Here is a 26,056-nt window from a genome sequence, read left to right as displayed (position 1 = left end):
GTCACATTATTATATTTTGTCACATGTATTATATAATTTTCACATGTATTGTATCACGGGTGTTATTACGTTTTTAAAGGCAGTGTATTGCTTTAAATGAAAGGTAACACATAGGATATATAAAGGGGGCCAAAATGGCGGCCCGCAGGTTGAAGAAGGCGGTCACGCCGAAACGCGCTCGTTCTTTGTTTAAATAAACCCCTGAAACCATTGTGGAGTGCTGGAGCCTTAATGATCTGTTAAGGATTCATGTTCTATATATATATATATACACACATATATATTACCTAGTGGCGGTCGCCAGTGGACTTTTTTTTACCATAGACAGAGCATTTATTGTTTTGCCAATAACTCTGACACCACTAGACGAATGTTCACAAAATTTTAAAAACGTATACTTTGGTCAGTTCAGCTGCTTTCCAGAAAGTTTCGGGGTGACCTGTCATGCCAGGGCCAAGAAAAAAAGGAGGGGTCTTGAAACACATTTTCCCCATTTTATGTCAATGGGATTTTAAAATTTTTTGAACACGACGGCAGACCAAACTGCTAAACGAAATTACACTACATTTGGCAGAAAGCTAGATCCTGGTCCCAAAAGCACACATTTTGTAATTTGGTGTAAATTTGTTAAGTAGTTTCTGAGATACTAGAGATTAGAAAATATAGAAATCTAGGTCATGTTGATTTGCGGATCCTTGGATCCAGGGGAAAAGCAAGGCCCTGCTTTGCTGGCCGCAACCTGAAAAGTTGCGGACACCATTTTATTTTATTGAATCTGCTCAGGGGGTTTGAGAAATTATCAGTGAAAAAAACACATAGGGGGTCAGAATACAGGTATCATGACCCCATAGGACACATAGACGGGTCCTTTAGGGACCCTGCGTGGGGAAACAATTGCCCAATTTTTTTTTTCATCTGATCCATGGCAGGATCTGTGGATCCGTAGATCTGCAAATCCACAGATGGATCTGCGGATCCAGAAAAAACTGGAAAAAAAAAAACACCCACTTTATCCAAGCTTATGCTGTGCATGGTGGAAGGGTGCATGCAGAAGGGTTGTCCACCAGTCCTGGTCGAGGGCCATGTTCAGCGCAGGGTTGGATGGTTGTAGGGATTGGGTGCAGGCCCTGTGGCCAACCTCCGCTGCGCATGCGTGAAGGCCATGCCCATTGCGGATTTGGAGGTTAGCTGCAGAGAAGCCTCTGCGGCCAACCCCCACTGTGCATGGGTGAAGGTCCGGCAAAGTGGGGGTTGCCCAGCGCAAGTTTGGGTTGTTATAGGGGTTGGATGGTTATAGGGGTTGGCTGCAGGCACTGCGGCCACCCGGCGCCTCGCAGGGCTGAAATCTGTGTGCAGTGGTGGTTGGATTAACGTATAGTCATGAAAATTACTTTATGCCCAAAAAATGTGGAAAGTCACTGAAAAAAACAAAGGTTACAGGGATGTTATAATTAGGAAATATAATTAAAAAAATATAGAAATTTATTAATTAAAAAACAAAGGTTACAGGGACATTATAGTTAGGCTCACATTTTATATGTACAAAATAAAAGAAATTCACCTGTTATAGGCAGAGTTATTTCAAGTAACTATAGCTCGTGCCCTAGGATAACTATAACTTGTGCACTCACCAATACTGCTTATTACCCCACAAATTACCACACTCATGACATCTTTGATAACACCATTGCTAATGTCACTGGAACATGTGCAGTAAAATTATTGATCAAATAACTGCATGGCAGCTGCATACTTACCTTAGGGCGAGAGGTGAATTTCCATGGTTTTGTACATGTAAAATGTAAGCCTAACTATCATGACCCTGTCACTGTCACCTTTGTTTTTTTAAGTGAATATATATAATATTCACTTGAAAAAATAAAGGTTGTATAGCTAGGCTCACATTTTACTAGCACAATACCATAGAAATTCAGCACTTTTTGTTATCTCAAATAACTATAACTCGCACCCTAAGATAACAATAAACTGCGCCCCCACCTGTTTTCTCCTTAATAATTTTACAGCAAATGTTATGGTGAAAATATCAATGATGTCATAGAAGATGTCATCAGTGATGTAATATGTGGGGTAATGAGCAGTGCATGGCAAGCGCAAGAGTTATATATAGTCACTTTTGGGCATGAGTTAAAGTTATTTGAGATAACCATAACTGTAATTGCTGAATTTCTGCGGACAGGCCCTGAGGCCAACCCTCTTGAAACACCCAACTGCATGCCATGCATGGCCTTCAGCTGTGTGTGGTGGCGTTGGCCACATGGCCTAACCTGCAGGGAGGCCCTATGGCCAACTCTTCGTTAAGCAGTCAATGCCATGCCACATGTTGCCTTGCCAAAGAAAAGAAAAGGGAGCAGAGTAGAAATACCTTGATCCCGTAGCCTTGGCGCTGGGGTCCCTGTGGACTCCGCCAAAGCACAAAGCATTTTTTTAAACATTTTTGCTGCAAGCTCGTGACAGATTTGTGAATTTTTGGCAATTTCGTTTTTAAAAAAACATGCGTGGGCAATCGCGATAAATAAATAAAGGGAAAGGGTACATGGGGCCTCCCTCCTGAGGCTCTTATGAGCCCCAGGGACTACCATCTCCCCAGGCTTTATTGTAAAAGGGAGGTGGGCCGCACTGACCCCCCACCAATGGACTACTTCACCCAGGGGACCACCACCTCCCTGGGATGTTAAATATACTAAAGGGGCTTACATATGCCCGGGGACCACTGTCTCCCCAGAGCTAATTTAACAATTATGCGGGGCCACCACTTTCATGAGGCAAAATACATTCTTTAAAGTGGGGGAGGGCATGCAGCCCCTCTCCCTGGCCCCGTATGGCCCCAGGGACCCCATCCCCTGGGACCAGGCCACTTGTGCCTGGGTGCTCTGGCCCCACCTAGGGCACCCAGTGTGCATTATTGGAGACCGCAGGGGATCTTCAAGGCCCCCACAGTCCCAGCTGGCTGCACGCCTCCTGTGGGAGCCGATGTTGCTTCCACATGCAGGAAACTGCTAGAAATGACACTAGATTTGCTCACCTTAAGTGTCTGTTTTCTAGTTAAGTTTTGAAGCCTAGGATTGTCACCACAGTTCCATCCACGCCAAGCTATATATATATATATATGTTTATATATATATAAACATGATGTTGCAGGGTGCTCCTTGCTGGAGTGCTTTCCTCAAAAAAACAAAGGTTAAAGTGGCGTTATAGTAAGGTGATATTGTCAATTACAATATAAGATTTGAAACTAAGGAAACACTGAAATTCACAAGTTATAGTTAACTGAACTAATAATAACTCATGCCCTCAAGTAAGTGTAATCCATGCCCACTGATATATACAGTGTTGCCACAAAGGAAGTAATTTCAGATATCATCAGAGATGTTATCAATGCTGTCGTTGAACATGTCGTAAGTGAAGTTCTATGTGATTGTATAGGCAGTACATGGCAAGGGTGCAAGTTTTAGTTCATTCAGGGTGTGAGTTATAGTAAATGTAAATATCTAACTATAACTCTTATTTAACCTTTTTTTGTGAATTTCTAAGGATTTGTAAATGTAAGTGTAAGAAACTGAGTTACTGGCTGACTGGGGTCTGAGCTCTGTTCAAACAGCAAGTGCAGTCCTTGTCGGGGTAAGGCACAATGAAACACCAAATTAACCCATGCTCACCCCCCTGGTAGCTTGGCACAGAGCAGTCAGGATGAACTTAGAGGCAATATGTGAAGTATTTGTGCACCACTTCAAATAGTAATAAAGTGAAAAGCACCACACAAAAAGGATCTCACACCAAAGTTAGAAGGATAGAGCAAAATGTAATAATTAAAACAAGACCAAAACGAAAACCAATCCAATCAGTAGAGCTGGAGTTATGAATTTGTAAATCAATCAATCAATCAACTTATAAAGCGCGCTACTCACCCGTCAGGGTCTCAAGGCGCTTGGGGGGGAGCTAATGGTCGAATAGCCATGTCTTGCGGCGTTTTCTGAAGGCCAGGAGGTCTTGGGTCTGGCGTAGTTGGAGCGGTAGGGAGTTCCAGGTCTTGGCGGTGAGGTGAGAGAAGGATCTTCCTCCGGTGGTGGTGCGGTGAATGCGGGGGACGGAGGCAAGGGCGAGGCTGGCGGAGCGGAGCAGGCGGGTGGGGGTGTAGAAGGTGAGTCTGTCATTGAGGTAGGCCAGACCTGTGTTGTGGAGGGCTTTGTGTGCGTGGGTGTAGTAGTTTGAAGGTAATCCTCTTCGATACGGGTAGCCAGTGTAGCTCTCTGAGGTGGGCAGAGATATGGTTGCGGCGTGGGACGTCAAGGATGAGTCGGGCGGAGGCGTTTTGGATATGTTGCATTTTCTTTTGTAGTTTGGCCGTGGTTCCTGCATAGAGTGCGTTGCCGAAGTCCAGTCGGCTGCTGACTAGGGCGTGGGTGACTGTTTTTCTGGTTTCGACAGGAATCCACTTGAAGATCTTGCGGAGCATGCGGAGGGTGTTGTAGCAGGAAGAGAAAACTGTCTTGACCTGCTGAGTCATGCTGAGTGCTGAGTAAGGATTATGTTGAAAATAGTGCCAGAAAGCACAAAGTGCCAATTCAGGATATCGAATTGTGCTAGACCGGGTCAAAGTCACACTATCAGGCCAACCGCGATGGTGTGCAGGTCGGGTACAGTCACCAAGTTAGGACTGTTGAAGTTTCTCTCCTCAGGTCCATTCAAAACTGTGTTGTGGAGGGCTTTGTGTGCGTGGGTGTAGTAGTTTGAAGGTAATCCTCTTCGATACGGGTAGCCAGTGTAGCTCTCTGAGGTGGGCAGAGATATGGTTGCGGCGTGGGACGTCAAGGATGAGTCGGGCGGAGGCGTTTTGGATATGTTGCATTTTCTTTTGTAGTTTGGCCGTGGTTCCTGCATAGAGTGCGTTGCCAAAGTCCAGTCGGCTGCTGACTAGGGCGTGGGTGACTGTTTTTCTGGTTTCGACAGGAATCCACTTGAAGATCTTGCGGAGCATGCGGAGGGTGTTGTAGCAGGAAGAGAAAACTGTCTTGACCTGCTGAGTCATGCTGAGTGCTGAGTAAGGATTATGTTGAAAATAGTGCCAGAAAGCACAAAGTGCCAATTCAGGATATCGAATTGTGCTAGACCGGGTCAAAGTCACACTATCAGGCCAACCGCGATGGTGTGCAGGTCGGGTACAGTCACCAAGTTAGGACTGTTGAAGTTTCTCTCCTCAGGTCCATTCGAAACGTTCTGTCCACTTTGAAGAGGGCTGTGAGGAACAGAGAGAGATTCAGGGGAGACTGTCAGTGTAGCATGAGTGGGCATTGCTTGAGCTTTGCATTGGCGGTCCCAGCGAGTGGTTGATGATGGAGTGCGAAGAGTCGGGCTGATGGAGCTTTGCACTGGATCGCAGGGCGAGCAGCAAGGTCACTTTGCAAATGGGCCGGTTTCGTGTTGCAAAGAGCCCAAAAGCATGGTTTTGGCTCACTGAGCCCCACCAAGGGTTAAGGGCCAGAAGGACACCAATTGGTGGCCAGGAAAGGACAGCAGCTGGGTCCAAGGGCTGGTGCAGGAGGTTAGGGTACCTTTTATGTCCTTGAGGCTCAGTTCAAGAAGCCAGCAGACTAGCACTTGGAGTCAATCTGGGAGACCCAGGTCAAGATGAAGTTGAAGGTCCAGTTCTTTCTCCCCTGGCAAAAGGGCAGCAGGTAGCAGGTCTACACAGCAGGGCAGCAGTTCCTTCAGAGCAGCAGTCCAGCACAGCGGCAGTCCTTTCTGCAGCACAGCAGTCCTTGGTCCTGGAGGAGTATCCACAGGTCTAGAAGTGTACAGGAAAGTGTGCATCTGAGGTCCAGTATTTATAGCCCGATGTGCCTTTGATGTGAGGAGAAGCTTCTAGAGGCATACATTTGAGGTGCACAGGTGCCCTGCCTTCCTGGCCCTAGTTCCAGAATAACTTCAGAGAGTATACAGCCTTTTGTGTGGAGACAGGACACAGCCTATTCAAGTGTAAGTTGGGTTAGGCCCAGGTCCTTTCTCCCATCCTGCCATCAATGGATCATGAAGTCACACCTATTGTCTAGGAGGAACACACAAAGTCCAACTGCCAGCTACACTCAGTCATATGACCCAGGGACAGGCTGCAGCCACCAAAGGCCTGATTTATGAAAAGTTGGCACTGTCTTTGCGTAATTTTTTGACACAAAAGTGGCGTAAAATTCAAAATACAATAATATATTCATCTCCATATCCAAAAGTGGCGCAAACTTACAAAATATATTATAGTTTGTCAGTTTGCGCCACTTTTGCATCAAAAAATAACACAAAAGAGGCACTAACTTTTCATAAATCAGGCCCCAAATAGCTAAGACAAGAAAGAGGCAACTTTCTAAAAGTGGTATTTTCAATATTCATATGCCATGGCGGTATCAGCCTCAAGGCCGGAGATTTCAATCTTCAGCCCAGTGGCCAGCACAGTACAACTGGCGGCATTATGAACCTGCCTACCACCATGGTTTTCGTGGCATTAGCAACGCCACAAAATCCATGGTGGTAGGCCCTACCGGTGACAGGGAATCCCTTCCCTGTCACCGGTAGGCAGCTCCCCCACCCCCTAACACTCACCAGATGCCCCACCCCCTCCATCAAACTCCCCCCACTCCTCCAATCCACAAACAGCCCCCACCCCCATACACATACACCTGCAGACACGCACACACCACACAACTGACCCCACAGCCAAATACGCACACATCACCCCCTCCCACCAACCCCACCAGTCACAGCACCCCTCGGCCCCACCCCTCTCCCCACATACACACAAACAGACATTCATACGCAACACGCATACACCCATTCACTAATACTGCCATACACACATTCATACACACACTGCATACATGCATTCATACACAAATACTTACAGACATACTGACACACATTCTTACACAATCACACTGACATGCAAACACTCACTCATTTCACCATTCTTACATGCATTCACTCACATGCATACAAACACACAAACTACACAACACACACAGGCTCATTCACACACGCACTCACACACTCAGACACACACAACAACCCCAACCTCCCAACCCCCTCCCCGGTCGGAAGCCCAACTTACCTTGGTCGAGGAGGTCTTCTGGCAGGGAACGGGAAGGGGCACTGTTACTGCCAGTAGCGCCCCGCCAGCAGAACACCGCCAGGCCATGTGAATTGTCATAATACTTCTGGCGGCATTCAACTGGCGTGGCGGTGCTGGTGGTAGCAGTGCCAACTTACCATCACCTGCCAGCATGATCACTGCCGGATTTCCACCCTTCTTGTGGCGGAAGTCCGGCAGTGATCATAATATGGTGAATGGATGGTAGCCACGGTGATGGTATTTTGGTGGCCGTACCTGTGGTGGTAGGTGGTTTTACCACCAATGTCAAAATGACCACCTAAATGTCCTTATTTTTAAATACCATGCCTCCTGCCCTTTGGGCTGTCCCGGGTTCACCCTCGGGGTGTCTTATATATAATAAAAAATAAGGTTTGGGCCTGGGAAAGGTTTACTTTGCCAGATCTAAATGGTAGTTAAAACTGCACACACAAGCTGTAAGAGCAGGTCTGATATATATTTTAAGTATCTTACTTGGGTGGCACATCAGTGCTGCAAGCCCACTAGTAGCATTTAATTTACAGGTCTTCGGTCCATGCAGTTCCACTTTACTTGGGACTCGTAAGTAAATATCCCAATTAGGTATAAGCAGATCGTGCCATATCTAGGAGAGAGAGCACAAGCACTTTAACACTGATTACTAGCGATAGAGTGCACAGAGTCCCAAGGCGAGCAAAAATAAGATCAACAAAAATGGAGGGGGAAGGCAGAAAGTTTTGTTGAAGACTACCACAAGGCAGACAGGTCTAACAGTAAGTATCTCTCAATATACAAAAGAAAGGTTTTTTGGTTTTGTCAAGGGGCGACTACATCAACCCATGACACTCCCATTGGCTTTGTCAAGTAGTCAGGAAATCATTACAATAAACATTTGTAATTAAAACAACATTAAACATATGCTAGGGTTTTCTTTTACAAGCCACATACTGAAGCAATTAGACCAACCACAAGAGGTCACTGCATTCACTAAACTGAAGACCAAAAGTGTCCCCTGGGCCATACAATGGGGAGCAGGTGGCATGCCCCACTCTACATAAAAATGAATTCCGCCATGGAGTATGTGATCCACCATATGGCTCAAGAAGGGGGTCGCACATACCCTCCACATAAAAATAATTTTGGCCTCGGCTGTGAGGTCCCCTGTGTCTTCAAATGGCTCAGGGTGGGGGTCCACATGCACTCCCCCTAAAATTAATGTTGCGCTGAGCCTCCCTACCCTGGCCTACACTGGGATGTTTTTAGTTTAAAGAGCAATCCCTTCTTTTTAGATTTTACTGCAGATCCCAGGTAAAATAAATAAATAAAATATTTATGCCTGGGGTGTCCTTCTTGAACCTCCTCACCAACCAGGCCAAGGAACTCAGGGTATCCCTACACTGCCAAAATAAATGTTTTTTTCTTTTTCTTCTTTTTTCATGACAGGGGGCTGAGTCTCCAAGTCCCAAATGGCTGCTGCAACATCTTTGTTGATGTTGTGGCAGCCATCAGATCTTATCTTTTGATCTGTTGGGCCTGCAACTCCTCTGTGGTGTGAAATATGCATAAAGTTTGAATCCTCATTTCTCAAAAACTACTGAAGAAATTTATACCAAATCAGAAAAACCATGCCTTTTGGCTCAAGGTGCAGCTTTCTGCCAAAATGTTGTGTAATTCAGCTGTATTTCGGTATTGCAGTTAAATGTTTCTATGGAAACTGTATTTTGGACCCCGACTTTTCTCACCCTTCACTTGACACATAACCCCAAAATGTTCCAGAAAGGATGAGACTTTTTGAGGAAAGTTTCCTGAAGATTTGCCAAAAGGGACCAGTTTTTTGCAAACCACAAAATCCATTTATTATCGAAACGTTGTCCCAACTATAACTGCCGAAGGGCAACCCTACCAATAGTTACCATGTGTGGTAAAGGCAAGCATGATAAAGACACACAATTGTATCTGAGTAGTGAAGGCATGCTTAGTAAAGACTACATGGTAAAAGAATTGCATGATAAAGGCATCACTTTAAAGGTTGTTTCCCATCTGTACTATATCTCTAAAGACATAAGCATAATAATATTTTGTCTCCATTGTCTCAGAAAGAACTGTATTTTTAGGTGTAACTTTTATAATCTTATGTCTGAGATGGAAGAACTTCATGTTTAGGAGATATTCTTGTTTTGGCTTTGGGACTCATTCTTTGGGTCTTTTTTACTTTCAGTACAATGTGTTGCTAGATGATGGTGTACTTCCTGCAATTGCAGTATCAAGACTTTACTTCAGATATTGGACTCACTGTTAACGTCATTTGTAGACATTTAAAGGGCAAGGTTTTACCGAAGTCAGCCTTGCATTATTTAAGAAAAACTCTGTCCTAATTTTGTTCTACGCTGTTTTATTAAACTCTACATGGCTAAAAGACCTTGAAAGCAAAACGGAAGTACAGATTTTAATGAATTGTGCATTGCCCGGCCATTCAGTAACACTGGAAAGCATGCCATGAAGACCTACTTCAGGAGCAAGTCAGTGATATTACAACGAAACTAGCCATCTTTGATAAACAAAAGGCTAGTAGGAAAATATTAGTGTGCTGTGACACTGGTAGCTTTTTTAACATTCTATAACCAGGCAAGTTTCCTATCTTTTTCTAAAACTATCGAGCTGAAATTTATCTTTTCCTTTTGAAACCATTATTTGTGTTTCTATTTTTATAGAAATTATTCATATACTGATATTATTTGAAGTTGTTTAGATTTTTATTTCCAAAGAAACGAACAAAGTGCATTACATTAAAATGCAAGGGCCATTGCTTTAATAAAATGTTTCAAACATCAACAATTAAATGATCATATCAACAATGTGAGTTAGAATAGGTCTAACTACAAGGCATGTATGTATTAAGATAAAAGTAAGTTGTGTTTTGTAATTCCCCTTCCAGGTTTTGAAGTAGTGTAGTAGTGTGTGTACATGCACGAGAACAATGTTTTCCTGATGGATAGAATAGCAGAAGTGTAATTTCAGCATTAAGCAGTAATTCCCTAGTGAGCAGTTATACCTAGGATACAGCACTGAATTGGCAAACATCAGATGTCACATGCCATTCCTATTAGTATGCCTGGAAAAGCTATTACTGCTGCAGCTTTTCAGGCTTACCTCTGCAATTCTTGTGATGTCCAATAAAGTCACACATTTGTGCCTGTGGGTAGCAATACATCTACATGTGCAACTGTATTTGAAAATGTGCACAACAGAATTAATTATATCCACTTTGTTTGGCTCACTCATTGTTTTCCACTTGTGTACTGAAAGTAAACATCAATGTAACCACAGTGAGGCCTGAATGTGGGATTTTGGTGTTGCAGAATTAATAAATTCTGAATGCCAGACTTTCCCTCTACTCATTTGACAATAGTTAATTACAACTAGAGTGCATAAAAACTCTCTGCTGAAGTAAAAAATCAGAAGTGAGCTTGAAGAGTCAGTATCTCAGAAAGATCATATTACATGAGTTGTTCAAACTAGTGTACCGTTTTCTTAATTAACATGAAAGGCAAATTATAACTTGGACATCAACTACACAGAGAGAAAGGTACCTCATGGGCATATTAAGGCACTGCTAGACTGAGATGAATCAGTCTTTAAATGGGGAGGTGAGGCAATCTGATGCCTGTCTTTTACTGTTTTAACAGACCAATTAAAATTGTCCACAAGATTAAAAGTCCGAAATAGTATTCACACAACTAGATATCCATTCTAAATCCAGACGCCTTAGTTTTAAACTTAGTTAACAGTTTTGTGAGTTTTATGTTCTAATGCTAATTGGACGGCATGAAATCATAAATGTGAATGAACAACTGATTTAACCAGATAGCAGTGGAGGAGGTATGGAAGTGATAAAAAGTCAATATCCTATTTGAACATTTACCCACCAACTAAATCAGAGAGTGTAGTTGTGACAAACTTTGGGCCTCATTATGAGAGTGGCGGTCTGAGGACTGCCACACTCGAGTTGACAGTCATACCACCGCACTCTGAGTGGCCTTACCACCCAATTATGACCCTGGTGGACGGACCCACCATGGGACTGCCGTCCACGCTGGGAACATGGTTCCCCGCTTGGTGACAGTGGTCAGAGTTGTACTTAGCGAGAGCAGCGCTGAACCTAGCGTTCCTGGCTGATTACAACTCCTTTGACCGCAGGCCTTTCCATGGCAATTTCACTGACATGGAAAGGCTGGCGGTGAGAGTGTGATGGGGGCCACAGGGGGGCCCCGGCACTGCCCGTGCCTGTGGCAGAGAGTGTGAATTCCAAGGGAACTGGATACCCCCCCTCTGAGCTACGATATATGACTCAACTCCCTTAAGGCAGCCAAGTCCTATACCATAGCACGGTTCCCGTGGGACTGACTGGCGGGAACGCGTATTACAATGTTCCCGCCAGTCAGCGGGAACATTGTAATATGCTTGGGTGGTGTCTTTCCAGCGAGTTTGGCGGTCCCATGGTGTGACCACCAAACTTGTAATGAAACGCTTAATCCATTTATAAATAAGTGATGAGCTTGAAAGGTAACTAACTGGGGAATAATCCCTGTCATACTAAAAAACATACTTCCAAATACTTAATTCACCTAGTCAAAATGGAAGAAGGAAAACATCTCTTATCTCCATACATAGATCATACAGTTAGTGACAAAAGGAGATTTTGGCTTACAGAGTGTCAGGTACTTTTGGAGAAGTTAAGTTTTGGAACAGCCATCAGTTGTAGGTGAAGCAATCCATATATACATGTGAAAATTGGTAACATTCTTAGAAAAGAGATCACAGAAAAGGATAAAGAAGAAACATATAGTAAGGTATATGTGGTAAAAAAGATAACTTACAGGAATTTACTACTAGGATGCAGAGACTACAAGGAAGTGAGCTAAAAAATAATCACAATATCTACGTCCGTTGATGCACATACTTCTTTGCCTCATGTAGATAAGTCTAGTTCAAAGAAAATAATGTTATTTCATCTACTTTCATAGTGTCACTGACCTCTGATGCATTTTAAAGCATATTGTGAATTTTATTGTTATTTAAAGTATTAATTGTAAAATGTATGAGTCCACATTTGTTGTACATATACTGGAATGCTTTGATTAAACTATTTAAGTTGTAGCTAATTTCCAGGCTCTGTAGGATCATTTATATGTTATAGTTAATATATTTGTTATTATATTGTCGATGTGCTTGGACAAAATATTGTTTAAGAGATATGGGGAGAAAGAAATATCAGCAATTAAATGTCATGACACACAAATATCGTGCTGCAGAAATTTTGTTGACACGAATATCATTTTTTGAGGTAACATATGTAAATAATATTGATAGTTTTGATATCATTTTCACCAATATAATTGTTCAATTTTTTTTCTTTTATTATTTTAATGTGTTTAGTTCATCTATTAATTTTATGTGTTACTATTGTTTATATTAATGTTATTAACTGTTTTATAATATAGCTTATAATGTTAAGAGATGTAGATTGTTTTTGTTAATTTTTTATAGTAACTTATAGTGTCATAGAAGAGTGTTGGGGGTTGTAGGGGAATAGGGTGTGAAGTTAATTAGGAACTTAATAATGAGGAATTATTTAATACATTTATTTTAATAATATGATTGTCATTTATTATGGTATCTATGTATTACTGATTTATTGTCATTATATGTTATTTGTGGGCTCTTAGTTTGTAAGGGGAAAGTTATTTACTTAATAATTTATTAACAATTAGTTATTCATTCTTAATTGACTATTTCATTGATTTGTTAATTATGTGATTTGTGGAATATTTATTTATATTTTAATTGTGGACTGCTAGGTTTCTAAGGTGGGAGGTTAATTAATAATTAATGATTTATTGTTCATGGTTAATTAATTATTTATTGATTTTTTAATATGTAAAATATGGAAAACAGATTTATTTTACCTGTTTTCACGGGAGCGGTACTAGATTTGTAGGTGTGTATGGTTGTAAACTGCCAAACTAATACTTGACTATTAATTATTTTTGTAAATTAATGATTTAATTGCGTTTTAAATATGTAAATTGTGACATACTTATTTATTTTCATAAATGTTTTTTTTTTTTTTTCATTTCAATTATCTTTCTTCAGTTTAGTTAACTAGCCATGAAAGCATACACAAAAACAAACAATCATAGGACACTAAATAAGAATACATAAAAACAGCAACATCAAGAATCTAAAAACAGATTCAAATATGCAAAATCAGTGGTACAATACATCAACCACAGCCTAGTGTGTGTCAAAATCATATTCCATACTGTTCCTTAGCCTCACTGCCACCTTTAGGAAACTAAGGACACTCAAAATAATGTCCCCCCCAGCAACTTGAAGAACTCGAGGGCCTGCATGACCTGTGCAAAATTAGACCTTTTTACAATAGGTACAAGATTGGCCCTACAAGGCAACTTATATAACGGGCAGAAATGGTAAAGTGCAAAGTGTCCTGTGGAGATCTAAGGTTGCACTACAGGGTCCTAATTTCTGCCCTCTATTCATACCGCGAGGGTAGGCCTGCAGAAAACGAAAGAAATCTATCCTAAATCTGGTTAATAAAAAAACAATCATTTCTATTTTTAACCCAGAGCAAGTAAGGTTCTGTAAAAGGAAAGTTTTTTAGCAAAATATATTGCCCGACATACAGTTTGGTTAGTGCCATGTCCTCTCTTTCCAATTGCCTGTACCTAGACAAGCAATCCCTAACCCAAATGAAATCTGCTTTACAGATACCATCTGGAGAGCTAAAAAGTTCACCTCTCCCCATGTTCTGAAAAAACATTGCTGATATACTTGAGCCAGGTGATATAGAGAGCATGATCAAGTGACAAGCAATCTCTTAAATTGCTTAATCTTAAACCCGGCCTAAGCCATACTTTCAGCTAAAAAGAAAGGAGGCAAAAGGCTACCAAAGCGGAGGGAAATCCAACACCTAATTCCTCATGTATTGACACCAGAGAAATGCATTGTGGGAGACAGAGGATTCGTCGGAAAACATATTTTCCACCACTTAAAGTCTAGAAAAATTAATATGCCCCCTTACCACGCTTCCATATGCATATGTGGCCTGTGACACAATTTTGGCCCTATAGACCAGCAACTGGGCTCTAACTGGTCTGTTGCCCAACCTTGTGGCAAAGCTAAAGACTGCTGCATTAGCATGCACAAAATCCTCACTCTTTTTGTGAATTAGAGGGCGCTAGCTCAAAGCTGAATCAAAGAATAAGCTGAGATAAAAAAACTCTCTGATCTTGCGGAAAGTACGCAAACCTAAGGTAAATCTCACTGTTTTGTAGTACGAGGACCTACTGCAATCACAAATTATTTATTTTCATAAATGAACAGGTCAAGTTCCTCCACGAAAGAAGAAAAGGGGTGTAACAGGGTCTGCAAGCCTCTGGCGGTTTTAGCCAGGAGTACCACGTCATCTGCATATAATAACACCGGTAGCTTACGAGCGCCCACACATGGGCAATCGGCCTTCACCGCCCCTAAATTTAGCTCTAACTGATTAATTTACAAATTGAACAGGAAGAGGGCCATTATTCAGCACTGCCTCACATCTCTCTTGATACTGATATTAGGTGTACACTTCAAATCTTTACAATAACATACTGAGGCCATGGTGTCTTGGCCTGGGCCGAGTTTGCGGAGTTCTGCTACACAGAACTCCATGAAGTGCTGAAAAATCTCCACCTCGATATGCGGAGTTCTGCAGGTGGCGAAGTTTGGGTAAGTCGTTTTGTTTGTGCTGATTTTCAGCACTGGGAGTTTCTCCCACGCTGTAAAATCAGTGCGAATGGCACCACGAGGGGCGGCAGAGGACACTAACTCTTTTTGCTGCTCGAGTCGATTTTCTACTTGAGCAGCAGCTTTCTCAATACAAGAAGCAGATTTTTCTTTGCCTACCAAAACCGCTCGCGTTCAGAAATTTTGCTTGCGCTCACCAATTTGGCGATTTCTTTTGCTCAAGTTCGCCGACTTAAGATTGGAGAGTGTGAGCATGAGAAAAAACTCTGCTCTGCGCCACTTTGCAGAGTTTTTTGGAACCCTGTGCTCCACACGTAGTGGGGAAAACTCCCCCAACTCTGCCGGCAGAGTAAAATGCTTCACCCACCTCTAATCATGTACCTATGAAGATATCCTAAAAATAGAACAATGGACCAGATGTAGTAAGGTCCGAATTTGCGATTCGGAAATTGCGAGTCGGTGCGATTCGCAAATTTGGATGCAGAACGGTGTCTCAGACACCGCCTGCGACTTGCTATGGGGTCGCAAAGACCCACCTCATTAATTTTAATGAGGTGGTTCGCATTTTGCGACCCCATAGCGAGTCCCTGCACTTACAGGGATGGTGGCATGCTGAAGTCAGCAGACCTCTATGTCTGTGACTGCTTTTTAAATAAAGCAGCTTTTTTATTTTTATTTTGCAGCCCGTTTTCCGTAAAGGAAAACGAGTTGCAAAATAAAAAAATACCGAAACCATTTGGTTTCGTTTTTTCAGTGTAGGCCTCTGAAAAAACCTTTTTGCCCACATTCACAAAGGGGAAGGGGTCCCATGGGGACCCCTTCCCTTTTGCAAATGAGTTACCACCAGTGTGACACTGATGGTAACTGCGAATTGCTTTGCGACTGCATTCGCAGTCACAAAGCAATTCTGCATTGCGATGCAAGTCGCAAATAGGAAGGAAACACCCCTTCCTATTTGCGAGTCGCATTTACAATTTGCGAGTCGGTACCGACTCTCAAATTGTGAATGAGCATCGCATAAGGCTGTTTGCATGGCGCAAACTGCAATTTTCGCAGTTTGCACCATGCAAACGGCTTCCTACATCTGGCCCAATATCTTTTTCCACCCCTAGCGACAACATGATCTGCCACAATTCCGATGGGTTAACCCGGTCGAATGAAGAGCAGAGATCCATAAGCCCCAAATGTATAGATGCTGAACACGCTACGGTATATCTTACCAAAACCAAATATAATTTCATACATTGGACCACTGTTGACCTCCCTGCACGGAAGTCATACTGGGCTTCAGACAGCACATTGTGTTCTTCGGCCCAGATCTATAGCTCTCTAAGAGGAGGTGATCCACAACCTTAACCACTGAGTCAAGGTCTGTGCCTACCCACCTTCTTCAAGATTCGCAAAATAATAGACTGAGCCACTGTGGGGAGCCAACATACACCACTGTGTTAATGAGAGGGGTCAATACTGGGACCCAAACATCCACATCATCCAAATACATATCCGGTGGAATGCGATCTGGGTGAGGGGCCTTGTTAGAGGACAAACCCCAAATTCGCTTTTTCATTTCCCCTAGCCAAATCATACTCCCTCCCCTCTTGGTTGGTGGAAGCAGGTCCATAAAGATCTTCAAAATGGGCCACCAAAGAATCTTATGTTATATTAGCCTCCAGGGATTCTGCCAAATCTGGTGCAAAGAGAGGCCACTACATGGAAATCCTAGCAAAAGACCTCAAAATGACATCTGAACCACTTCTCAGGGAAGCACAAATAACCAAGTCGGGCTCACAACTCTGATACAAGGTTTTATAAAAGTCCTCGTAGGGTATCTGTGAACACTTAAGTCTCTTCCCATGGCTAATAGGCTAAGTGACCCCCACTGCCTTTATACCTAGTTTCCTTGGTGTGCCCCCGAAACCTAACTATAACGTCCCTGTCACCTTTGTTTTTTTAAGTGAAATTCTAAGGTTTTTGCTGTTTCCTAACTATAACGTCCCTGTAACCTTTTTTTTCGGTGTATATATATATATATTTATATATATATATATATATATATATATATTTCACCAGTTTCTCTCACTGATTCCCAGCCACTTGCAACGGCGAGCTCCCAGCAGAGTAGCAAGCCCTTCTAACACCCAACATCATTCATCTCCTCTCAAACAATGTTCTAAGTAACAGAAAACATATCGGCCATTTTTTAACATCACAACTGGCTTAAGCATATATTTGGCTCAGGCTGAAATGGAAATAATGAAATCAGGATTTATTGAAAGAAGATACTCTCTAAAGACTATAGAGGACGCATGTAGGACGGTCAGGAGTGTCAGTAGAGAGAGACTGTTAATCTCTAAAGTGAAGCAAAGTGATAAGATCCAACCAGGGAAATGTATTACTTATTTTTACAATCAGGCATGGGATGTAAAACGGAGCAGGGGAACATTTTGGTAAATATTTAAAACTGAGGAACATTTGATTCAACACATTGGAGATGGACCCGAGATTACCCTTAGAAGATGTACATCTTTAAAGGATACACTTTGTGAGAGTTTCGTGGAATCAGAAGGAAACAATAAACTAACAACTATCAAGGGCTTCGATACATATGGTACATGTAAAGCATGTAAAAACAGTATCAGTTGTAAGTCGGTGAAATTGTCAAAAGAAAGTTGACCATACATAATGGAGAAGCACCTCACTTGCAATTCCGACTGTTGTGTCTATGCATAAGGTTGTCCATGTGAAAAATATTGTATTGGAAGCATGATTCACAGAGCCAGAAAAAAAAGAATGCTTGAGCACATGAGAACTGTAACTAATGCGGATAAATAATACCCTATTGCTAGGCACTTTGGACTACATCATCATAACAATATCAGTTTATTAAGGTTCTGTGTATTAGATAGGATTCCAAATTGTATAAGAGGAAGCAGGAATTAAGAAGATTGCGGTCTAAACCTATTAGTAAGTTTAAGACCCCACAACAATGAGGATTAAACATGGATGAGGAATTGTCAGACATTTAGGATGATGGGTGGAGAGGTAAACTGTATGAGAGTATTTATGTTAGCCAAGTACCCCAGGGTTTTTAAGAGTTTAAGGTAAGGTTTTTTAAGAACAATTGTATAGGTGATAGGTAAAGTATTTTTTGGGACTCGTTTTTTTTTTTTTTTTTCTTTTTTATAGGAAGAAAACAGGCCACATTTTGAAGCAAGGAATGCTAGAGAGCCTAATATATCTAGCCTAAGCGCTACAGGGAAGTTTAAATATTCAAGATCATTGTGTATTAGTTCTCTTAGAAATATTTTTAAGTTGATTGCAACATTAGCCCACTGGGGCAGAATTGGCGTGTCTAAAACAAATGAGATCGAATAATGGAAATATACTACTGAGGGTTATTGATGATGTATTAAATGATTTATGATACAATGTTTTCAGAAATAAATTGATTGGTGATTAGCGGTTCATTTCCCGAGGGGTAACATTTCCTTGTCAATTGTGTTAATTAAATTTTTCTTGGCAGTCTAGTTATAATAATTGAAGATGGCAAAAGAATAAAAGAGATATTCTGGATTTAGAAGCTAAATAAGATGATGAAATGTGCAAACAATACATGCTTGAGTCAGTTGTGATGTTAAAATATGGCCTACATGTTTTCCAATACTTAAAACACTGTATGAATGTCCATTGTTCATGTTTATGTAGCACTTGAGTATCACAGATGTTATTTATTTGAAAAAGAAATTGTGTAACCAGACCGTGAACAAAAAGTGTGGGCTCTGAAATGCATTGGGCTGATTTTTTGGCTGCAGGAGATTAATAAAATAAGTTGTGCAGATTGGAGTCATGGTCTGTTTCTTTGCAAGTTTTAAGGAACCTGTAGAGGAGACAATGTATGTTGGCTGATATATATATATATATATGTATATATATATATATATATATGTATACTCACACACACATATCTATATATATATATACATATATATATAGTAAGTATATATTTATACATAGTATTATATATTAGTGGAATATATTTCATTTACATTAAATGGACTACTTTAAACTCTATATTTTAAAAAATCAATATTTTTTCTATTTTTGGACAATATTAGTGTCAACAATATATATTTTTTCTGTTATTTTTGTATTTACCATTAAAAGTATAGGAGCACGATCTTTTGGGAAACAAAATATTTGACACAATAATTTGTCAACAGTGTTGCTTACCTTAATATTGGGTCAGTGACCCATAAATTGCTTAAAAGCCATACACCACATACAAGAAACATCAGTAGTATATGGGAAAAATATTTCAAGACATCATTACTGAGTTTTAATGAAGTTGGGCACAAATTGCAACCCACTATGCCTCCCAGCCATCACAGGCATGGAGGTCTGCTGGGCTCAGCAGAACACCATGTCCATGACTGCTTTTAATCAAAGCCGTCATTTTCTTAAAAAACAAAAAAATCCTTAAAGGAAGACAAGATTTGTTTTTAAAAAAATGTAAAAGTTTACAAACATTTTTAAAGAGTTGCCAGCTTGTATATATGTAAAACAATGTTTTGTCAGCTTTTACAAAGGGGAAGGAGTCTGAAAGAATCCCTTTGGGACCTCTTTCACTTTCTGAATCGGTTACCACTAACTTTCTGTAATCAGTGTTAATACTGCCCTTGTGTTAATGATTTTGGACCGAATTTCAGTCACAAAACAATAATACATCCCATTCAAAATCAATGTTTGGAAAGAACTAGGGGTGGGTGGAGCTCATGGAGTTCTACTCGGTGGAATTCTGCTGAGCTATCTAAAAACTCTTTGAAATTCCGTAGGGTTCCACATGCTGCGGAATGCTGCCCGGTTCTGAGCAGCTGATGCTTGATGCTCACCTGGTCTCCAGCTGTCCCTGCTGCACTCAGCAGTGAACCCCATAACACCACTTCCTTTCTCAGGGACTTTGGGAAGGAAGGCTCTTTTCAAGTGGAGCTCTGACTGCACGTTTCTCTTTTTCCCAAGCACAGACCCCCTTAGCCCCCTCATATGCAATTACTGTTCATGCCCAATTTGAACATAGAAGAGAAAGCTACATCTGGGTCTAAATGCTGTCTGGGTCCAGGGTCTCCATCGACAGCACCCTGGCTCTCTCCCCCCCTCCTCCCCTCTCCTCCCTGGCTGCTTAGGACAGTGAAAGGAGGGAAGACTGCAACCAGATCTGGTGCCAGTACTGCCCCTCAGCAGCACTGTGCAGCAGCTCAACGCGGTGCAGCAGAAAGCACAGCCTTAGCTAGGGGTCCCCTTGCCTAATCACTCACCTTTAAACTTTTTACAGCAAGTCTGTGCCACGGACTGCAGAAGCCCTGCAGAGCTGGAGCTGCAGTAATTTCCACTGCACAGGAGGGAGGGTGGGGCGGAGGTAATGTGGTTACACAGGCAAAGTACAGACTGGGTGGCTTCCAATGGCGAGTCACTCTGAAACCGGTGAGTTCCGACTCAACTCTTATACCGTTATAATTGTGGCGGACTTTGCTCCACTGCCCGGCTGACGATGATTTTTTTCTGAACTCCGTGCACCACTTGGAGTGCCAAAAACGGAGTGAACTGCGCCAGTGGAAGGAGTTTACCTCCCACCCCAAGAAAGAACACCCTACACACACCCCTTCCCAATACCAATTCAGTATATTGTTTCTGAGCAAAATTGAATTGCTATGAAATTTATTTTTGGTACACATCAAATTATGATGTGTATTTTAGGTTGCTACTATTGTGTATAGGTTTGTTGGATATTTTCTACTCATGTTATTGTTATAATGTCATTATTGTTATGAAGTTACAGTCTGGTAGAGACGTGCTATGAATACGTAGCAGTGAGGTAAAGGTTCGTGCATATGGATACTAAGTTTAAAAAACAAAATCATAAAAATGTATGTGATTTAACCGGTTCTGTGCCTTGGTCGAGGTGACCTCGTCCAAGGCTACAGTTCCTGTGTGCCTTGGACGAGGTCACCTCGTCCAAAGCACGGGAACTTGGGGGAGCGCTAGCGCGCCCCCCCTGTGCACCCCCCTCCCCCCCCAAGGCGGGGATGGAAGGGGAAGACCTTCCCGTTCCACCCCCGACCCCCCCCTCACCCCCCCCGGTGACGTCAGCGCGCGAGCGCGCGCTGATTTGTCACAGGGGCCTCCCCCATCGCTCTGGAAGCTCTGCTTCCAGCGCGATTGAAAGAGAAATGCTCAGCATTTCTCTTTCAATCACGTGGGGGAGGCCTGGAGGGGCTTCAAAGGGAAGGAAATGTACTTCCTTCCCTTTGAAGTCTCTCCCAGGGTTTCAAAAGCCGGATTGCTTGCAATCCGGCTTTTGAAACCCCACTAGACACCAGGGATTTTTTTTTTCCAGAAATTGACATAAGGGAGCGACCCCTTGGGCAAGGGTCGCTCCCAGGGGGGGTCATTTTTTCCGGAAGGCCTTTTCTGCCCCCCTTGGGGACAGATTGGCCTATTTTGATGAGGCCAATCTGCCCCCAAGGGGGGCAGAAACCACTAGACACCAGGGAGTTTTTTCTTTGCGTGAATTTCATGCAAGGGGAGCGACCCCTTAGGCAAGGGTCGCTCCGGGGGGGGGGGGAATTATTTTAGGCTGATCTGCCCCCAGGACGGATCTAGGCGGCAGGGCAATTTTTTTTGTGTGTTTTTTTTTTTGTTTGTTTTTTTAGAGGCAAGGGTCGCTCCCCTGGGGGTCAAATTGTATTTAGACCATTTCTGCCCCCCCTTGGGGGCAGATTGGCCTTTTTTAGGTCAATCTGCCTCCAAGGGGGCAGAAACCACTAGGCACTGGGTTTTTGTTTTTTGGCACCAATGTCATGCAGGGGGAGCGACCCCGTAGGCAAAGGTCGCACCGGGGGGGGGCGGGGGTTGGGGGGGCAAATTTATTTTAGGCCATTTCTGCCCCCGGGGGGGCAGAAACCTCTAGGCGGCAGGGCCTTTTTTTTTTTTTTTTTTTTTTTTTTTTTAGAGATGGGGAGCGACCCATCAGGCAAGGGTCGCTGCCCTGGGGGGCAAATTGTATTTAGAACATTTCTGCCCCCCTTGGGGGCAGATTGGCCGATTTTAGGTCAATCTGCCCCCAAGGGGACAGAAACCACTCGGCACCGGGGATTGTTTTTTTGGCGCCAATGTCACGCAGGGGGAGTGACCCCGTAGGCAAGGGTCGTTCCCGGGCAGCGGGGGTTTGGGGGGGGGGGTGTCAAATTTATTTTAGGGCATTTCTGCCCCCCCCCCCGGGCCGGCTGAGCTAGAGGCCAAAATCCACAGGTAGGCACTTTGCAAAAAACACCTCTGTTTTCCGTGCAAAAATATGTTGTGTCCACGTTGTGTTTTGGGACTATTCCTTTCGTGGGCGCTAGGCCTACCCACAGAAGTGAGGTACCATTTTTATCGAGAGACTTAGGGGAACGCTGGGTGGAAGGAAATTTGTCCTCTCAGATTCCAGAACTTTCTGTCACCAAAATGTGAGGAAAATGTGTTTTTTTTGCCAAATTTTGAGGTTTGCAAAGGATTCTGGGTAAAAAAAACCTGGTCAGAGCCCCACAACTCACCCCATCTTGGATTCCCCTGGGTTTCTAGTTTTCAAAAATGCACTGGTTTGCTAGGTTTTCCCAGGTGCCGGCTGAGCTACAGGCCAAAATCCACAGGTAGGCACTGTTTTCTATGAAAAAATGTGATATGTCCACGTTATGTTTTGGGCCATTTCCTTTCGTGGGCGCTAGGCCTACCAACACAAGTGAGGTATCATTTTTATCGGGAGACTTGGGGGAACGCTGGGTGGAAGGATATTTGTGCCTCCTCTCAGATTCCAGAACTTTCTGCCACAGAAATGTGAGGAACATGTGTTTTTTTTGCCAAATTTTGAGGTTTCCAAAGGATTCTGGGTAACAGAACCTGGTCAAAGCCCCACAAGTCACCCCATCTTGGATTCCCCTAGGTCTCTAGTTTTCAAAAATGCACAGGTTTGGTAGGTTTCCCTAGGTGCCGGCTGAGCTAGAGGCCAAAATCCACAGGTAGGCACTTTGCAAAAAACACCTCTATTTTCTTTCAAAAAATGTGATGTGTGCACGTTGCATTTTGGGGCATTTCCTGTTGCGGGCGCTAGGCCTACCCACACAAGTAAGGTATCATTTTTATCGGGAGACTTGGGGGAACGCTGGGTGGAAGGAAATTTGTGCCTCCTCTCAGATTCCAGAACTTTCTGCCACAGAAATGTGAGGCCAAATTTTGAGGTTTGCAAAGGATTCTGGGTAACAGAACCTGGTCAGAGCCCCACAAGTCACCCCATCTTAGATTCCCCTAGGTCTCTAGTTTTCAGAAATGCACAGGTTTGGTAGGTTTCCCAAAGTGCGGGCTGAGCTAGAGGCCAAAATTTACAGGTAGGCACTTTGCAAAATACAGCTCTGTTTTCTGTCAAAAATTGGGATGTGTCGTCGTTGTGCTTTGGGGCATTCCTGTCGCGGGCGCTAGGCCTACCCACAAAAGTGAGGTATAATTTTTATCGGGAGACTTGGGGGAACGCTGGGTGGAAGGAAATTTGTGGCTCCTCTCAGATTCCAGAACTTTCTGCCACAGAAATGTGAGGAACATGTGTTTTTTAGCCACATTTTGAGGTTTGCAAAGGATTCTGGGTAACAGAACCTGGTCAGAGCCCCACAAGTCACCCCATCTTGGATTCCCCTAGGTCTCTAGTTTTCAAGAATGCACAGGTTTGGTAGGTTTCCCTAGGTGCCGGCTGAGCTAGAGGCCAAAATCTACAGGTAGGCACTTTGCAAAAAACACCTCTGTTTTCTTTCAAAAATTGGGATGTGTCCACGTTGCGTTTTGGGGCATTTCCTGTTGCGGGCGCTAGGCCTACCCACAAAAGTGAGGTATAATTTTTATCGGGAGACTTGGGGGAACGCTGGGTGGAAGGAAATTTGTGGCTCCTCTCAGATTCCAGAACTTTCTGCCACAGAAATGTGAGGAACATGTGTTTTTTAGCCACATTTTGAGGTTTGCAAAGGATTCTGGGTAACAGAACCTGGTCAGAGCCCCACAAGTCACCCCATCTTGGATTCCCCTAGGTCTCTAGTTTTCAAAAATTCACAGGTTTGGTAGGTTTCCCTAGGTACCGGCTGAGCTAGAGGCCAAAATCTACAGGTAGGCACTTTACAAAAAACACCTCTGTTTTCTTTCCAAAAATGGGATGTGTCCACGTTGCGTTTTGGGGCATTTCCTGTCGCGGGCGCTAGGCCTACCCACACAGGTGAGGTATCATTTTTATCGGGAGACTTGGGGGGAACGCTGGGTGGAAGGAAATGTGTGGCTCCTCTCTGATTCCAGAACTTTCTGTCACCGAAATGTCAGGAAAATGTGTTTTTTAGCCAAATTTTGAGGTTTGCAAAGGATTCTGGGTAACAGAACCTGGTCGGAGCCCCACAAGTGACCCCATCTTGGATTCCTCTAGGTCTCTAGTTTTAAACAATGCACAGGTTTGGTAGGTTTCTCTAGGTGCCGGCTGAGCTAGAGGCCAAAATCTACAGGTAGGCACTTTGCAAAAAACACCTCTGTTTTTTTTCAAAAAAATGGGTTGTGTCCACGTTGCGTTTCGGGGCGTTTCCTGTCGTGGGCGCTAGGCCTACCCACAAAAGTGAGGTATCATTTTTATCAGGAGACTTGGGGGAACATAGATTAGCAAAACAAGTGTTATTGCCCCTTGTCTTCCTCTACATTTTTTCCTTCCAAATATAGGAGAGTGTGTAAAAAAGACATCTATTTGAGAAATGCCCTGTAATTCACATGCTAGTATGGTCACCCCGGAATTCAGAGATGTGCAAATAACCACTGCTCCTCAACACCTTATCTTGTGCCCTTTTTGGAAATACAAAGGTTTTCCTGATAGCTATTTTTTACTCTTTATATTTCAGCAAATGAATTGCTGTATACCCGGTATAGAATGAAAACGCACTGCAGGGTGCAGCTCATTTATTGGCTCTGGGTACCTAGGGTTCTTGATGAACCTACAAGCCCTATACATCCCCGCAACCAGAGGAGTCCAGCAGACGTAACGGTATATTGCTTTCGATAATCTGACATTGCAGGAAAAAGTTACAGAGTAAAACGTTGAGAAAAATTGATGTTTTTTTCACCTCAATTTCAATATTTTTCTTTTTCAGTTGTTATTTTCTGTAGGAAACCCTTGTATGATCTACACAAATTACCCCTTGCTGAATTCAGAATTTTGTCCACTTTTCAGAACTATTTAGGTTTCTGGGATCCAGCATTGGTTTCATGCCCATTTCTGTCACTGACTGGAAGGAGGCTGAAAGCACAAACAATTGTAAAAATGGGGTATGTCCCAGTAAAATGCCAAATTTGTGTTGAAAAATTGGGTTTTTTGATTCAAGTCTGCCTGTTCCTAAAAGCTGGTAAGCTGGTGAGTTTAGCACCACAAACCCTTTGTTGATGCTATTTTCAGGGGAAAAACCACAAGCCTTCTTCTGCAACCACTTTTTCCCATTTAAAAAAAAAAAAAGAAATTTTCACTGTATTTTGGCTAATTCCTTGGCCTCCTTCAGGGGAACCCACAAAGTCTGGGTACCTCTAGAATCCCTAGGATGTTGGAAAAAAAGGACGCAAATTTGGCTTGGTTAGCTTATGTGGACAAAAAGTTATGAGGACCTAAGCGCGAACTGCCCCAAATAGGGGCAGCGAAGAGGTTAAAAGAAAGTCAGTGACATGTAAATTGAAGCCCAATTTTCTTCGACTTTAACAGAATATGTGAAAACATAAACAATAGAATTAACAGCAGAGGGGAGATAACACGCTTTTTTTTTACAGCCTCACTTTCACACAGACAACACTTCAACAGACAGCAACAACCCTGGTGTTAGCAGTACAGCATGTACAGTGATCAGCGCTCTAAGATATCAGTAATCAGGCTGTTCTGTCTCATAACTTGTTTCATACGCAGAGTGGATGTGTAGATGCAATCAGATATTTCTCCGTTAATCTACACATTCTCAAGCATTTGCAATAAAATGCCTATCCCTGTGAGCTAGAATATACAGCGAAAATGTGTTGCTAGATGCCTTC

At 42.8% G+C, this 26,056-nt stretch overlaps 1 long non-coding RNA gene across 1 annotated transcript in view; it reads right to left on the bottom strand.

The window, feature by feature from the left end:
* Positions 1 to 20,323, bottom strand: part of LOC138266558 (uncharacterized) — a 244,278-nt gene extending 223,955 nt beyond the window's left edge. The window contains exon 1 of the long non-coding RNA XR_011199546.1: positions 20,254 to 20,323. This is a non-coding gene — a long non-coding RNA (uncharacterized lncRNA). The remainder of the gene's footprint in view (positions 1 to 20,253) is intronic.
* Between the last annotated feature and the right edge of the window lie 5,733 nt (positions 20,324 to 26,056).

This window comes from Pleurodeles waltl, chromosome 11 (genome assembly GCF_031143425.1).
Source record: "Pleurodeles waltl isolate 20211129_DDA chromosome 11, aPleWal1.hap1.20221129, whole genome shotgun sequence".
NCBI classification, from domain to species: Eukaryota; Metazoa; Chordata; class Amphibia; order Caudata; family Salamandridae; genus Pleurodeles; species Pleurodeles waltl.
Note: the sequence above shows the minus strand (reverse complement) of the source record. Positions and strands in the feature narration are given on the sequence as shown.